The sequence below is a fragment of the Lissotriton helveticus genome, chromosome 3_1 (assembly GCF_964261635.1).
Source record: "Lissotriton helveticus chromosome 3_1, aLisHel1.1, whole genome shotgun sequence".
NCBI classification, from domain to species: domain Eukaryota; kingdom Metazoa; phylum Chordata; class Amphibia; order Caudata; family Salamandridae; genus Lissotriton; species Lissotriton helveticus.
In genome coordinates, this window is record NC_136061.1 from 429,460,942 (window position 1) to 429,475,852 (window position 14,911).

Consider the following 14,911-nt stretch of genomic DNA (forward strand, 5'->3'; position numbering starts at 1 on the left):
TCTCTAGTCCGTGCAATTGTCTTCCTTTGTGAGTATCCCAAAACATTGACTACGGTCACGGGGGAAGACTTGCAATGTCTGTGCTCAGGTCTTTGCAGGTCGGGCAGCAGGACGGGCAGAGCAATTACTTGCGATAGCTGCTGTCGATGTTGCTTTACCAGGTAGCCTATTTTCCTGAAGGCGGCTACCATGATTTCTTGAGTTGGCAAAATTCTTTCCAACCTTTTATTGTAAAAACTCACGTGAAAGGTAAATACTTGTGTTTTTGAAGGGCACATGCCTTTCTGGACATGTTTATATCTGAGTGTGTTTTTTGTGAGTGACACATAAAGAGTAAAAATAAATGAATTCAAATGCATTTCTATTTTAGTTTTGAGTCTGAAGTCCAATATGTAAACATCAGTTAAAAATGATAAAATATTTGCAATTAATCTTAGAATATTGTTGTGAAATTATGAATGAGTGCTCGTCATAATCCTTTGGAGATGAGTGCTAGATACGTGGGAGCCTTGTGTACCCTGTTTTGTCTCCTATTTCTTTTTTCACCACTATCCCCTTAATATAAAAAAGATTAAACACAAAAACGAGTCTCTGCATTGCAATTGCCAGACAGTCTTAATTTAATCATAATACAGTTAGGTTGTATGTTGCAAACTTATCTGCGGAGTGCCTTATGGTACATCAGTCATACCCACCCTCTTCAAAGCATACATTATTCCTATGGCCGTTGTCATCCATGAGCACAACATAAACATCCTCTCCTACACCAATGTCAAGCAAGACCCACAACACAAGAAACAAGTATATTCCCTGTGTACTCAAGTCACTAACTGAATAAAAGCCAACTGTCTCAAGCTCAACGTCGACAAGTAGTAGTGGTCCTCGACAGGAACACATCTCTATGTTACTCCAGTTGGTGGTCAGCCGAACTCAGGCCCACACCCTACACGCACTCCAGGAACCTTGGAATCATCATCGACAGCAAACCGGAAATGATCACAAAAGTCAAAGCTGTCACTGCATTCTGATTCCACACCGTGATGTGCTGAGGAAGATCTTCAAATGGTTCACAAGCAACACCACAAAAACAACCACTCAGACCCTAGTTACCAGAAATTCTGACTACGTGAACACCCTCTATATCACAAGTAACTCACCAAAAGACTCCAAACCATCCTGAGCTCGGCAGCTAGAGACATCCTTAAACCTCCCACACACATATCACATCACACCTCAGTGTGCCTCACTGGCTCCCGATACATTAACACTGCAATTGCAAACTCCTTACACATGCATTGAAGGCACTACATATCTTAGGCCTACCTTCCTGAACAGTAGCATCACCTTTCACCAACCACACAGACATTTTGCTTCAGTATGACCCCTACTCGCACACATCCCACGCATAGTCAGAACCACATCATAAGGATGGGCCTTGTCTTTCATTGCTCTTAATGCATAGAATGACCTCCCACTCCACATCCGAGCCACCTCCTCTCTTCTTGAATTCCACATGGAGTTGAAGACCTGGCTTTCCACTTAACCAGCCTACACAAGCCAGGGCTAAACACATACACTTGTGCAGGTCATAGTGTGCCAGCAGACAAAGGGGGGAACATTCATTTAAGTTCTCGTGAACCTGCATTAACTCACCTTTCTACCTGCAACGTACATACAGAAATCTGTTGTTGTCTCTTTAGTACAGTTTTGGAACAGTCTCATATTTCAGTTGACAAATAAGATGTTTGAACAATTAATGGAGGAAAAATGTTCAAATATTTCTTTAACGCATATCTGTGCTCTACTAATGTGTACAATAATCATTCGAGCTTTGCACTTCGATTAGAGTGGTGAGCCTTCCCAAATGATTTTCAAGGGAGTGATCAGGGAAATGCAATCCAAAGCAGGTGACCAGTCAAGTAGGTGTTTCATTGCATTCCCAACATATATCAGCACATCTAATTTACATCTAAATATATCTGCCAGAAGTACTGAAGAAAAAAAGGGGTCTGGGCGCCAGGAGTGTCAGTTTCCACAGCTTGTTTGCAGGAAGGGAGACACAGAAAGACATATTGAATACAAGCAGTCAAAAAGAAAAAGGATTGTGTACAGTGTGCCCTAGTGCCCTGAAAACATGTATAAGTGAGCTTTGTACACAATTACCAGGCACTAGGGAGAGTACAACATGGCATCAAATCTACAAAGAGGACAGAGATGTTTGTCATTCAGCCAAATACTAGAAAACTACAATCTTGTGTGTGTAAATGCATTTCGCAATTTAGACTTGCCTTCGAGAATCTGTCAGATTTTTCCTCTCTTAAGGTGGCTTTGAGCTCATACTCTGAGTGTTTCTTCGAGCCCTGACTACCTGACGTGGCACCATGTGTTTGAAGAGTCAGTGACGGGTCTGACTCTGTGCGCGATGCTATAGAAACACCTCCTCCACACTTCGCGGCTAATTAATGCATACATTTCATCCAGATGAAAGTGAGATTTATTAATAATTAGGAAACTTTAATTAAACCCATTGCATGTATGTGCTATTAATCAAAGAATACATGACAGAATGTACACAAAATCAAGATGCAAATGCACCTAATTGCCTCAGTTTGTAATAAACATAATTACAGCATTCCTAGTATTTACATAGCATGGCTGCAATCTATCATTCTGAAGTGGCCTTCCTCTTCTTCCTGTTTAATCTACTAAATTTGAAGTATCATTCGTGGCCCATTTAAGATCTTAAGATGCAGTAAACCTAATTTGCCATGTTTTGAATGGCATGCTCAGCTACACACAACAAGGATTTAATGTACGAAGACATGGGCATTTAAAAGTTAAAAGCCAGACTACAGTCCTGTGAAATCCGCCCTTGCTGAAAAGGAGACTAAAATCACAGAATCAATGAATTCCTCCCGCATTGACTGCCAAATCCGTGCCTTCCAGAAACAGAACGAACAGATGCTGACTGGACCCCTCCCCAGGATACGAACCCATGACCAGGAGGTCAGGCAGATATCTGTTGGAGTAGGTGCGTTAGTCCAGTGACTCAAATCCTACCGCCCTCTTTGAGTCAAAGTATAATTACAATTTTTTGGTTTAACAAGACTGATTCCTTATAAAATATTTTTAGTTTAAAAAAACAAAAAAAGACTATAGTGGATTTTACATGTTGTCTTATGATATGAAAACCGAAGGTAAATTATTCAAGTGAGAGGACTCATTTTGCACATATTATAACAATTTCTATATGATTTCTCTTTGGGAAGCAAAGTACCGAAAATCATGGGCCTTATTTATGAAGGCCTTGCGCCGCCGGTGCGTCACTTTTTCCCATTTTAAAAGTGACGCACTGGCGGCACAAGGCCTTCATAAATACGTCCCCATATTCTTACTCTCCCCCGCAGATGCCTTCATTGCACCTCCACCATTGCCATTATTTTCTTTAATATAATTTTACATTTTTTGATTGCTACAGGACCTCCACAATAGCGTTTTCATGCACTACCGATATTTCTTAATTGAACTTTTAAGTGCGGCGATGACACTTGTGCAAACCTACTGAAAGAAGGACACAATGGCCAACAGCACCCACCTCAGTTTTGACTTTTCTTTGCTGATATTAAGGGGTTCCAGCAAAAAGCATTGCTTTTTAGAGATGCAGTTCATAATCCCTAAAATACGCCAGTAAAAACAAGCAATGGCAAAGCCAGCAGCCCCCAAAGGCAGACTCTCTTTGCTTTGTCAATATGTAACCAATGCCTTACCAATACTTGTTTTTATTATTTTTAGTATTATTACTATTGCCATCCGGAAAACTACAGGAGATTGACATTCAGTTGTCACTGACGGCTAACAAAATATGTCAGCTCAAACATAAGCATCGCATTACGTAGCTGAGACTGTAAAGTCAAGTCCCCTACCCTTGGTTGTATTAAGGATTCTAATCCGAGGTCAAGCTCAGACTTCCTCATCAACAGTCAATTACCTGGGCACCTGAAAGACACCTCACTGGCAGTAACAAAGAACAAAGCAGATAAAGCCACCTGAAACAATGCAAGTTGGAAGATCAATGGGTTCTCACACCAGGTCACGGCCAGGTGAATTCCCATTTTTAGGTCTCGGCCTAGCGTACACTGCGCAGCAGTGTCGCGCAGCCGAGATTTTATGTTTACAGTATGGGGGCTTGAACCAGCCCCTCTTCTCCATTGGCTGGCTTCCTAAACGGAGACCAGCCATTGGAGGAGAGGGGCGTCACTCCGTTCAAGCCCCGTCTTTTTCGGATTCTGGGGTGTCTTTTTTGCAGTTTTGACCTCCGTGACGTCACCCGTCACTCAACAGCAAAAACCACGCCCCCAAATGCGAAAATGGCGGCGCTTTTCTGACGCCATTTCTGCCCGACCCCTGCCAGAAGAAGTCGAGAAGCTGCCGAGTCCTCCGGTGAGTGCTCGCTTTTCTTGCCTATCTTGCCTGATTGTGCCCGTGTTCTTGCCTCTGTCCCCTCATTGTGCGTCTGTCCCCTCTATTGTGCATCTGCCCCCTCGTTGTGCTTGCTTTCCGGCCCCCCTTGCTGTGCTTGCTCCCCTGCCCCCTCGCTGTGCTTGCTCCCCTTCCCCCTCGTTCGTTGTGCTTGCTCTCCCGCCCTCCCTCATTGCTTGTGCTTGCTCTCCTGCCCCCCTCGTTGCTTGTGCTTGTTGTCCTGCCCCCTCGTTGCATGTGCTTGCTCTCCTGCCCCCCCCTGGTTGGTTGTGCTTGCTCTCCTGCCTCCCCCCTCACTGGTTGTGCTGGCTCTCCTGCTTGCTCTCCTGCCCCCCTCGTTGGTTGGGCTTTCTCTCCTTCCCCCCCTCGTTGGTTGTGCTTGCCCTCCTACCCTCCCTCGTTGGTTGTGCTTGCTCTCCTGCCCCCCATCGTTGCTTGTGCTTGCTCTCCCACCCCCCGCTGGTTGTGCTGGCTCTCCTGCTTGCTCTCCTGCCCCCCAGGTTGGCTGTGCTTGCTCTCCTGCCCCCTCACTTGTTGTGCTTGCTCTCCTACCCCCCCTCGTTGGTTGTGCTTGCTCTCCTGCCCCCCCTCGTTGGTTGTGCTTGCTCTCCTGCCCCTCCCTCGTTGGTTGTGCTTGCTCTCCTGCCCCCCCTCGCTGGTTATGTTTGCTCTCCTGCCCCCCCTCGCTGGTTGTGCTTGCTCTCCTGCCCCCCCCCTCGTTGGTTGTGCTTGCTCTCCTGCCCCCCCATCGTTTATTGGGCTTGCTTTCCCCCCCTCGCTGGTTGTGCTTGCTCTCCATTTTTTGACCGAACCTGAAGAGAGTGCCCACATATAGGGATGTGTCCAGATGCCAATGTTCGCACATGATGTTATTGTGCTTCCTCTCCTGCCACCTCGTGCTTGCTGTCCGGCCCCTTGTTGCTTGTGCTTGCTCTCCTGCCCCCCCTCGTTGGTTGTGCTTGCTCTCCTGCCCCCCCTCATTGGTTGTGCTTGTCCTCCTTGCCCCCCCCTCGTGGTTGTGCTTGCTCTCCTGCCCGCCCCTCGTTGGTTGTGCTTGCTCTCCTGCCACCTCGTGCTTGCTGTCCTGCCCCCTCGTTGCTTGTGCTTGCTGTCCTGCCCCCTTGTTGCTTGTGCTTACTCTCCTACCCCCCCTTCGTTGCTTGCGCTTGCTCTTCTGCCCCCCTCGTTGCTTGTGCTTGCTCTCCTGCCCCCCCTCGTTGGTTGTTCTTGCTCTCCTGCCCCCCCTCATTGGTTGTGCTTGCTCTCCTTCCCCCCACTCGTTGGTTGTGCTTGCTCTCCTGCCCCCCCTCGTTGGTTGTGCTTGCTCTCCTGCCATCTCGTGCTTGCTGTCCTGCCCCCTCGTTGCTTGTGCTTGCTGTCCTGCCCCCTCATTGCTTGTGCTTGCTGTCCTGCCCCCCCTGGTTGGTTGTGCTTGCTCTCCTGCCCCCCCTCGCTAGTTGTGCTGGCTCTCCTGCTGGCTCTCCTGCCCCCCCATATTGGTTGTGCTTGCTTTCCTGCCCCCCCTCGTTTGTTGTGCTTTCTCTCATTCCCCCCCTCGTTGGTGGTGCTTGCTTTCCTGCCCCCCCTCGTTGATTGTGCTTGCTCTCCTTCCCCCCCTCGTTGGTTGTGCTTGCTCTCCTGCCCCCCCTTGTTGCTTGTGCTTGCTCTACTACCCCCCTCGTTGCTTGTGCTTGCTCTCCTGCCACCCTCGTTGCTTGTGCTTGCTCTCCTGCCACCCCTCGTTGGTTGTGCTTTCTCTCCTGCCCCCCTCGTTGGTTGTGCTTGCTCTCCAGCCCCCCCTCATTGGTTGTGCTTGCTCTCCTGGCCACCTCGTGCTTGCCCCCTTGTTGCTTGTGCTTGCTCTGCTGCCCCTTATTGCTTGTGCTTGCTGTCCTACCCCCTCGTTGCTTGTACTTGCTGTCCTGCCCCCTCGTTGTTTGTGCTTGCTCTCCTGCCCCCCCTCGTTGCTTTCGATTGGTCTCCTGCCCCCCCTCGTTGGTTGTGCTTGCTCTCCTGCCCCCCCTCGTTGGTTGTGCTTGCCCTCCTGCCCCCCCTCGTTGGTTGTGCTTGTTCTCCTGCCCCCCCTCGTTGGTTGTGCTTGCTCTCCTGCCCCCCCGATTAGTTGTGCTAGCTCTCCTACCCCGCCCTCGTTGGTTGTGCTTGCTCTCCTGCCACCTGTGCTTGCTGTCCTCCCCCCTCGTTGCTTGTGCTTGCTGTCCTGTCCCCTCGTTGTTTGTGCTTGCTGTCCTGCCCCCTCGTTGCTTGTGCTTGCTCTCCTGCCCCCCTGGTTGGTTGTGCTTGCTCTCATGCCCCCCCTTGCTGGCTGTGCTGGCTTTCCTGCCCCCCCTTGTTGGTTGTGCTTGCTCTCCTGCCCCCCCTCGCTGGTTGTGCTTGCTTTCCTGCCCCCCCCTCGTTGGTTGTGCTTGCTCTCCTGCACCCCCTCGTTGGTTGTGCTTGCTCTCCTGCCCCCCTCATTGGTTGTGCTTGCTCTCCTGCCCCCCTCGTTGGTTGTGCTTGCTCTCCTGCCCCTCTCGTTGGTTGTGCTTGCTCTCCTGCCACCTCGTGCTTGCTGTCCTGCCTCCTTGTTGTTTCTGCTTGCTGTCCTGCCCCCTCGTTGCTTCTGCTTGCTGTCCTGCCCCCTCTTTGCTTGTGCTTGCTCTTCTGCCCCCCCGGTTGGTTGTGCTAGCTCTCCTGCCCCCCCTCGCTGGTTGTGCTGGCTCTCCTGCTTGCTCTCTTGCCCCCCCCCCATGTTGGTTGTGCTTGCTCTCCTGCCCCCCCATCGCTGGTGATGCTTGCTCTGCTGCTCCCCCTCGTTGGTTGTGCTTGCTCTCCTGCCCCCCTCGTTGGTTGTGCTTGCTCTCCTGCCCCCCCTCGTTGGTTGTGCTTGCTCTCCTGACCCCCACTCGTTGGTTGTGCTTGCTCTCCTGCCCCCCCTCGTTGGTTGTGCTTGCTCGCTCTCCTGCCCCTACTTGTTGGTTGTGCTTGCTCTCCTGCCCCCCTCGTTGGTTGTGCTTGCACTCCTGCCCCCCCTCATTGCTTGTGCTTGCTGTCCTGCCCCCTTGTTGCTTGTGCTTGCTCTCCTGCCCCCCTAGTTGGTTGTGCTTGCTGTCCTAGCCCCCTGGCTCATTGTGCTTGCTCTCCTGCCCTGCTATTGGCATTGTAAATGACAATGCCATTTATGTTTTAAAAACAAAAACATAAATAAAAATAATGTCATGAGCAATGCCAATAGCTCTAACTTTAAGAATGCCGAGACCATTGCATTGTAAATGCTTGTTAATATCTTGACTGGCATGCAAATAAAATTTAAACTGATGTTGCTTTCAATATCCTTCAGCTCAGCAGAAGATCTTGAGCTCCCTTAGCTGAACATCAAGATTACTATTTTCAAACTTCAAGAGAGCTCTGGAACAAAAATCTTGGCGGCACAGCATCACAAAATGGACCTCCAGGGAGAACACAGTCTTCATAGAAAGTGATTACTCCCATCATCCCACCTCCGTAAATATTCTGCGCCTCTTATATAAAGCCTTCGCTGCCGATCCATTGCCTTTCAAAACTCTTTCGACTTAAAGCATTTTTTGCAGCAAATAAAAGGAAAGTAAACTGTATAAATCCACTGAACAACAAAAAACAGACAGCATATTCCAAAGTGGAAAGCTTTAAAGTATAGACATCCGCGAAGAGGCTGATGAAATAGAGGCCAGTATGCCTTTATGGGTAGAGGAGTATTTTGGCAATATCAGTCACCGAAAATTACTGGGCCCATACACAATTGTCTTATTCGAAGCTTAGACCATGCATCTAAGGATATGCATGCTAAATAAGTTCTTCGGCGACCTTCAGGCATCATTTTGTGACGTGGACAACACCAGTCCATAGCACTGTGACATCTCTTTTTGGAAAATGTCTCGATGTGCCAACAACATACTCAATGCACACAGAGTGAGTTTCTGCACAGAGATGTCTCGATGTCCTCAGATCCCCAGAACCTGTATATGGGGAGCAAGGAAATGGAACATTTTTTATTCTCCCACAGGACAGATTATATTTTACAAAATGCTCGATACAGAGTTTACTCTCTTGGTGCTGTAACAGAACATCAGTCCGTTCTTTCGTAGGTCTATTTATTGGACTGCAAGGCGGCGTTTGCTTGCGTTTTCTTGATTCCCTTCTTGTTGTGCTTCTTGGCAAAGCGCATGTTCTGCATAAATTTGGGATCCACTCCTTTGAGAGATTCATATCGCTGAGATCTGGGCTTCTTGATGCCATTTCTGTGCCTTTGCGGGATTGGTTATGAGTTGTATGGTTCTTGGACTTGGCCATGATTGCACCGGCACTCTCGGTCTGTGCTGTGGTAGAGCTCGGGAACCGACAAATAATCAACACAAGTACTGCTCAATGTCAACTACCAAAACACCATCGGCTGTAAAATAATTTGTTTTAATAACATCATTGTGCTAGTGTCAAGAGGATTGTATCCATATCTATGCAGATTCATTGTAAAGCAGAGGTAGAGAGAAATAGAGAAAGAAAGAGAGTTGTGTCTGTGCCCATTTATATTGGTGTCTGAGAGACAGTGTGCTTGTGTGTCTGTGGTTAAGCGTCTTATTATGAGTTTGGTGGTGCAGGACCAAGACCGCCCTGCTCCCACACTGCCAAACCCACGTAGGAACTGCCCGACAGGCAGAAGAAAACTCCTGATCTGGTGGGCGATTCTTTGGCATTTCCAGGACGGTGAGGCACCGCAATGGGAATGTCAAAGGCAGTACCTGCACGGCATGGACTGCTGCAGTCCATACCGTGAAGGTACTGGTGTGCATGCACACAGGTGTGTGCATCCACATGGCATGTGGCACTGGCAACAAGGGGCCCTGTCGGGCTCCCATTGTTTCCTCACTGCCACACTGACCGTCATGAAAAGTATGGTAGTGAGGAAACTCGTAATATGCTTGGCGAGGGTTTCAGTGGCCCTGCCAAGGATATTTCAGCCTCAGACTGTCGCGCCAGCGCCACAGATCTCTGATCCCTTGGGGTTGCTGCCCAACCACTCTGGTTCTAAGAGGGCTGTCGGAAGACAGTCTCCGCTGAGCCCCCACGAGTCCTGTGGTCCAGTCTGGCGGTCCAAAGACCGCCAGACTCGTAATAAGCCCCTTTGTGTCTAGAGTGTCTGTTGCTGTCTATTGATGCATGAGCGCTAAGGGACTTTGTGGGAAACATGATCCAAAGTCTAAAGAGAGATAGAGATCACCAGACTAGGGGGTATATTCACAAGGAGGTGTAATAACTACTACAAGAGTAGGGTAACCCAACTTTCAACATCGCAGCCCATCACAGGACCATAACCCGGTGTCCAAGTGGAATTCACAACAAGGCGGTAGCCTGTGATAGACACCAGATACCGCGGCAAATGTCCACGTGAAATTTAACGCCACACCGGTAAAATGCGATAGGTGAAAGCCAAAAAAAATGCAATCAGGCCAAACGCGGTAAAAAAAGTAGCGAAAAGCAGCCATAGGCCTGCAAATTCCACGCGTCTAGCGGGGCAATGCACCATAAAAACCACCGAAAAAATACATCAGAAACAAGCCAAAGCACTTAGCAACATGGATGCACCCTGACCCAGCGCAGAGGCCAATTTGAACCCCACAATCCCCACAGACTACCAGCATTGAACAACGAGGTCAGGGAAGGCCAAGGAGAAGAGGGAGAGGAAGACGGGTGCAGACCGCAGGAAAACAAGACCAGCGTCACAGAGGTGACAGAACACTACCAGCAACTGACCCACTAGCAGACCACCTGGATTGCAGTCGGAGTGCCGAGAAGGCCAATCCAGGAGGCCAATAGGCGATGGCATGACATGACTACCTAAACCAGGCACCAACCCACTGTCAATAGGAAGGCAGCAAAGGCGACAGGAATTGGCAGTCTAGCGCCCCCAGAGGAGTTGGAGGAAACCCAGGCCACAGTTATCAGTGTGGAGACGGTGCAAGGAGTATGGAGTATGGACACAGCTCGAGTGGACCTGACACAAGATCAACAGGGAGTGTCACAAACAGGGACTGGGTGGAGGGGGGGAGATGGGCACAATGGCATACATGCACAACGAGGTGTAGCACACTGTACACACACAAACACCCAGGATCATGTCCCAGATCAACTTGGCACACTGCAGCACACACACATAGCACAAATAGCACACTCACATTGACGACAATATGGAACAATGCGCATAGCCGACACTGCAGAACAGAGGACACAACTGGCTCCACACAGCACAGAACCACACCCAGGGGCGCGCAACTAGCAGTCACACACGCATGTTGGCTGTGCGTACGATGGCCATGGCCACTCCCCTTACGAATTGAGTGGGTGATAACAAAGCTACATGTCCAAGCTCCAATCCGCTGCCTGCGGTGGCATGGCTGCATCCGATGTACACAGCACAATATAATGTCATAGGGCCCAGGGCCCACATGCATACTACAAGACCACAGGGACACACGCAGATGTCATGTTGAACTGGCTACGGGCACATGCGCCTGACCCCTTTATTGGCAGGGCCACATGTACAGTGACGTCTGCGCTGGATGTGTGTGGGGTGAGTGTAAGCCATTCTGCACGGAATGTCTGGTGCTGGCAACTACTTGGACATTGGACACCAGTGCAACGGAAACAGAAAACACATGCAATACAGAGTCAACTGCTGGGCAACATGGAGTGAGCCGGAGAAAGTCCAGAGGACAGCCAGCATGCAAACAGAAGTGTCCATGAGTTGCAGTGCACTTGGCTTTGGACACTGTAATGAGCGCGCTCATGTGAAGACAAAGTCTTGGACTGTGTCCCTTTGATATATTACTGATGCAGATGCAGTGGGGTGTGTTAGACCTGCATCATCTTGCCCATCAACATCTCAGGGTCCCCACACTGTTTGAGGTGACATACCTGCGCAACCGCTCCACAGCACAAAACACAATCAGCAATGGTCAATGGCCTGCGGTGCAGTGACTCACTGGCACCTGGAGTGCTGAGCAGGGTATCAGGCCGATGATGGCATCCACAACAGGCCTGAGCAAGTCCGAAGTTTTCAGGACCACCACTTCAACTCTAGTTGATGGCAGTTGGAGGTGGTGATGCGTCGTCTGGGCCGGTCTGGACTCGCTTTGGTGTGTGAGCCCTGATGGGCTTCATTTGGGCCCGGAGGCTGCGTACAGCACAGGGCCACAGGGTAATGGTGTTCATGACCCCAAGACCTATGCCTCAGGGGCCAGCCAATATCTCTGGACAAGGAGTCCCGTACAGGACCAGCACCGAGTTAGTGGCCTCTGGATTAAGGGTGGGCGGGCATCTTTGCTACGCGTAGTGTTGCCTACTTCGCCCTTTGCAAAGTAGGCGAAGCAGGCAACACTACGCCCACTTTGTGGGCGTAGCGAAGTTGCCCGCCACCCGCCTCCCTCCCGCCCTCCCTAAATGCTTACAATAATTTATGAAATAACTATAAAACCACTTACCTTGTCCTGCCGCGTCCCCGGGGCTCCCGCTCGTCATTGCGCCGCCGGCGCGCGCGTCCTGGATGCTAATGCGCATGCTTCAGGTTCAGGTTCAGTGGCACCACGTATTCGGTCACCTCAGTGACTGTGACCCAGCTTTCGTCCGGACTTGGCCGCATCTTTGTCTTACTCCTCTCCGTGCGACCACTGGTGTGGACACTGCCATTCATGAATCGCGACTAAGTGCTGGATGTGAGACCTACTGGTCCGCATGGTAGTCCTAGTTCCTCATCCACGTGTCACCGGATGGCGTTGAACAGGGTTTGTGGCAGCACGTGTCGCCGGATGGCATTGAACAGGGTTTGTAGCAGCACGTGACGCAAGATGCGCATATGGAACTATGCCTCACGGATCGAAGAAAGTCTGGTGCTGTGGCCGCTGGCCCGGATTTGGGGTCACTGCCATTCATTAGCCAGGACAAGGTTTCACATATGGGACCCACTGAGCCGCAGTGGACATCGGTAGAATATGTAAATGAGAAGGGACCAATATGGGCCAATGTCGGGGAGACAGTGGTGGGCTGAAAGGCTGTCTGGGTCACGGGCCTCAGGTTTGGAAGTTACACTGGCATGTGGTGGGCCCTCCTTGACATATGCTGGTGTCTGCTGCTGATCAGTGTGGCCTGGCTATGCAGGGTCGGCCCTCACAGGTGCCTGCTCCACCGGGCCGAAGTACAGCAGGCGCACAGGCTCTCAGGCTACTCCGTTAACAAGGACGGCATTGGCCTTGTGGCGGGGCGGGAGGCGCCACCCTGGCAGAGACGTTGTGCTTTCCAGAAGAGGACCACACCCAGGGCTACGTGCTTTTTATTCACACCCTACGCTGGCCTTGCGCACACCGGCCCATCCCACTCTGCTCACGCTTACAGGGGGCATAACAGGCAACATTTCCGCAAGGACCCCCACTGGCTGGGGTGACATGGTTGCATCCACTGTCCACTACACTCCATACTGTATGTCGCAGTGGATATGGCTGTGTTCTGCATACTGCGGTCTGTCCAGCACTTTACCGCCACTCTTTGCATTGTGTAATTTCCCAATCATGGTTCTACTGCATCCTTCACAAATGCCTGCTTGCCTTCTCTCCCCACATTTGCCTATTGTGTGGCTGAGTTGCCATGACGTTGATTGGTCATGTTTACGGCTTGCCCGGGTTAACATTGTAAGTTTTTCAATCATGTCTGGTGGGTGGGCATGTTGTTGTACATGTTGGTTGTGAACTTGTGAAGTGTGCATTGCCAGATTTGTGGATTGCATGGTTCTGGAGTTGAGGTGAGTGGGATGTTAATTGGGAACATGCCAAGGAGCTGTGCATTTCCCTGGGTGCCATCCTGGGAAGGCTGGTTGCTTATGGAATGTCAGAAGGTGACGGGATCATGCACACTGGCTGTGGATTTGTAAGCGACATATGGCACCTGCTCCCAGTCCTGGCTTTACATCCTACAGCAATTTGCATTCCGAAACATTTTATGCCAATTCCAAAATGTGAATCATCAAAGACCAATTTACGCATAGCTGGTAGGTCGGGCTTGGCTAATGGTTTTTGGGATGACTTGTGACTACTGCTTCTAGTAGCCCAAGAGAAAGAAGATGCTTTTGAGCTTTGGTGGATTCATGCCTCGCTCTGCGGCCTATCATAGCACCTGGATCCAAGGAAATTGAATCGGAAAGATCTGTAACTCTGGTATCTGCCGCCAAGAACATTCTGGCACATTTCCTAAGTAGGATAAAACCTCATTTACTTAAATTGCCATTGGTATCCCATGACAGCACACATTCTGCCGTAGAATCCTACAAGCAATACTCCGTTCTTTGAAATTCATAACTGAGCTACTTAACATATCATAAATGAAAGGCAATCCAGTTTCAGCCTTTTAACAGCTGCCTTATGAAAGAATGCACCTTTGTTCAGGCTCTTCGCTTTCTGCTCCCTGTTGCATGTGAGTCAGTAGGAGAAGGTGTTTTTATTCAGCTCGAAATCTCAGCACAACGTGGCTCCTTCGTTATTACATTCCCTCTCAGCTAGTTAGCAGGAAGGAGCTAATTTTAGTTCCTGCAATATATTTCCGTCACGAGCTGTATAATTAAGACATCTATTCAAAGTCAATATAGCTAATTTAATAACAAAAAAAGCCCTCAGTCTGGATGGCTTTCTTTCCTGCGCGGGATTATCAGCGTCAGGCCTTCACAGGGTGTCTCCTGCTATTATCAGAGCACATTAGACGAGATGGAGTCAGCCGTGGCGCGCAGAGAGGTAACTCACACAATTTGATCACAGGCTGGCAGGATTCCACAGAAATGGAGCCCGCAGGAAAGCTGGGGTGCGCCAGCTGTATTTGAGTAGGTTCGGAGGAGAATCGGGTCTCTGCAACAAGAGGCCAGGTTGAACGTTTTTGGTTGTTCCTCATTAGAGAGGAACCGTAGCACTTAGGGTAACAGCCTAACCCGAGTAAAATAGTTCATTAAGAACAAGCATAGGAAAGCCAGTAGGTCTCCCCTTATTGACCTATTTGGTTTGCCAATGCTTTTTGCAGATGCTGTGGAGCATTTGTAAAATAAGAGAAAATAAGTGCGATGAAGTAGAGGCTAGCTTAAACATTCTGTAGGAGTGTGTGAATGCATGATTACGTGGTTGCCATTTTCTTTTTTATTTATTTAGCGATCCAAGATGGCCGACGCCACTTAGGTCAGTAAATGAAATTTTTTTTTTAAAGGTTTGGGGGCATATTTACAAGGGCATTTGCACCACCGTAGCGTCACTTTATAGGATGCTCCAGTGGCGCAATGCCCTGCTCCATATTTTCAGAGTGACGTTAAGCCACTTTGTGTGCCTTAACGCCGCTTTCTAAATATTGTACCCTTTCCCGCAGAAAACTGCGTGAA